A 2,905-nucleotide genomic window follows, 5' to 3' on the forward strand; every position below is an offset into this window, starting at 1 on the left:
CAGAGAAAAATACAATAAATTTATTCAAGGTCATGTGCCTATTAAGAAGTGGAGCTGGGATTTCTTTCTGTATCTGTAGATCCCCCAGCCTGGATATTTAAATACTCTGCAAGTTTTACTCTGATGAGATTCGTGGGCTAATTCTCTTGTCAGTGTTTACTGTACTATTGTAGGGATTCCTTGAGTTATTTACCAACGTTACTTCTTTGGCCATTGGTCTTTGGGCCATGGGTGGTAAACACTGAAAAGTCTTGATAAATGTCCTGTCAAACTAAATTCCAAACAGGAGGCTCTCTGCTCCTCCTGTTCGTTAGACAGCCTCTCCTCCTGCGCTGTGCCAGCAGCCACAACCCTGAGACACGATGGTGAAGGTTGGAGTGAACGGATTTGGCCGCATTGGGCGCCTGATCACCAGGGCTGCTTTTAACTCTGGCAAAGTGGATATTGTCGCCATCAGTGACCCCTTCATTGACCTCAACTACATGGTGTACATGTTCCAGTAGGATTCTACTCATGGCAAGTTCAAAGGCACAGTCAAGGCTGAGAACGGGAAGTTTGTCCTCAATGGGAAGTCCATCTCCATCTTCCAGGAGCGAGATCCGCCAACATCAAATGGGATGAAGCTGGTGCTGAGGATGTTGTGGATCCCACCGGTGTCTTCACTACCATGGAGAAGGCTGGGCTCACTGGAAGGGCGGAGCCAAGAGGATTATCATCTCTGTCCCTTCTGCGGATGCCCCCATGTTTGTGATGGGTGTGAACCCGGACACGTATGACAACTCCCTCAAGATTGTCAGCAATGCCTCCTGCACCACCCACTGCTTGGCCCCCCTGGCCAAGGTCATCCATGACAACTTAGGCATCCTAGAGCGACTCATGACCACAGTCCATGCCATCACTGCCACCCAGAAGACCCTGGATGGCCCCTCTGGGAAGCTGTGGTGTGATGGCCGAGGGGCTGCCCAGAACATCATCCCTGCTTCTATTGGCGCTGCCAAGGCTGTGGGCAAGATCATCCCTGAGCTGAATGGAAAGCTCACTGGCATGGCCGTCCGTTTCCCCACCCCCATGTCGGTTGTGGATCTGACCTACCTGGAGAAAGCTGCCAAATACGATGATATCAAGAAGGGAGTGAAGCAGGCATCAGAGGGCCCCCTCAAGGGCATCCTGGGCTGTACTGAGGACCAGGTTGTCTCCTGTGACTTTAACCGTGACACCCACTCATCCACCTTTGGTGCTGGGGCTGGCCCTGCCCTCAGTGACCACTTTGTCAAGCTTGTTTCCTGGTCTGACAATGAATTCGGCTACAGCAACAGGGTGGTGCACCTTATGGTCCACATGGCCTTCGAGGAGCAAGAGCCCCTGGACCACCAGCCCCAGCGAGAGGAAGCAAGGCCCTCAGCTGCTGGGGAGTCCTGGCCCAGATTGATCCCCCAACACTGAGAATCTCCTGACCACCATTTCCATCCCAGACCCCTGAAGAAGGGGAGGGCGTAGGGAGCCCTACTTTGTCGTACACCATCAATAAAGTTCACTGTACCCAGCCCTGCCCCCCCCAAAAAAAAAAAAATTCCAAATAGGGTGTGAAGAGGGGACGTGGCAGTCCCTGGAGAGATTTTTTTTTTTAAGTGGGGTAGGATGGCTAGACCAGAAGGGGACTGTGCAGAGAGTACACTGTACCCAGCCCTGCCCCCCCCCCCAAAAAAAAATTCCAAATAGGGGGTGAAGAGGGGACGTGGCAGTCCCTGGAGAGATTTTTTTTTTAAGTGGGGTAGGATGGCTAGACCAGAAGGGGACTGTGCAGAGAGTAAAGTTTCCATTATGGGATGTATGCCCTCCACCACTGAACAGCAATATAATGACTATGAAGTGGGGACCTGCTGGAGATGAACCCGGAGTCATGGTGTCACAGAAATGATCAAGCTAAGTAAGAGTGGAAACAAGGCTAACCTGGATGCCAGTCGAGTTCAGTGGTTGGGCCAAGGCAGCAAGGTGAAGGCCGATTGCTTGTTTGGGAGCCTCCCCAACTGGGATGGACAACTGTGGGTTCTGCAGGCCTCTCCCTCCATAATGCTTCAGTCTCCCCAGTTCCCCCGGTTCCTTGATTAGCACATGACCATCATCTCCAGCTTGGGCCTCCTGCATAACTCTCTGTTTGTTCTTCTCGTGCATTTTTGTCTGGCCTTTAATTCATTCTTCACTTAGTAGGATGAAGCTTTAAAAAAAAACAAACTGACCATGACAATCTCTTGCTTAAAATATTCCACTTGGAAAACAAGACAAAGCAAAACAAGACAAAAGGGTGTGAGTGCCTTCCCGTTACCCTTCATGCATCCAGTTCTGTGATGTGACTCTCAGGCCTGCCAGCCGCGGGCTTCTTCCCACTGCTCTGAGAGTCAGTGTTGATATCTTCACATGGCAACCAAGTTGACTTTTTAAATTTCCTTCTACACTGCGATTTCTTCCTTCAAACTGCTTTTTCTCTTCTCTCTCTTTTTTGCCTCAAACCCTCCCCTATCATGCAACCCACTTTCTTTCCCCGTCTTTGTCCTGGCGAACACATACTCTCCCTTCAGGTCTCAACTCAGTCAGAAGCCCCCCGGGAGGCTTATAGTGATGTTCCATCCCTGCCCCACAGGGTTCTGCCCCTTCCTGGTGTTACTAGCTTCAAGTCTGTCTTCCCAACTAGAGGACAGAAGCCAGGAGGGGGCGCCCGTGATTTTCAGGCTCCCCATTGCAGCCTCCCTCTCACCGCAGCTCACACTGAAGACAGCAAGTGCACCTCGAGTTAATGAGTGATTGACAGAAAGGGTGCCCTTGCACAGTAAACCTCCTTGTCTCTTGCTTGTCTGCCGGCGGCCCGGACCTTGTTATCTCTGGTGCAGCAGCTTCCTGAAGCTGAGGC

At 51.3% G+C, this 2,905-nt stretch overlaps 1 pseudogene; it reads left to right on the forward strand.

The window, feature by feature from the left end:
• Positions 1-264: 264 nt before the first annotated feature.
• On the forward strand, positions 265-1,458 carry LOC102259902 (annotated as a pseudogene).
• The last annotated feature ends 1,447 nt before the right edge of the window (positions 1,459-2,905 follow it).

Source organism: Myotis brandtii, unplaced genomic scaffold (genome assembly GCF_000412655.1).
Source record: "Myotis brandtii unplaced genomic scaffold, ASM41265v1 scaffold260, whole genome shotgun sequence".
NCBI classification, from domain to species: Eukaryota; Metazoa; Chordata; class Mammalia; order Chiroptera; family Vespertilionidae; genus Myotis; species Myotis brandtii.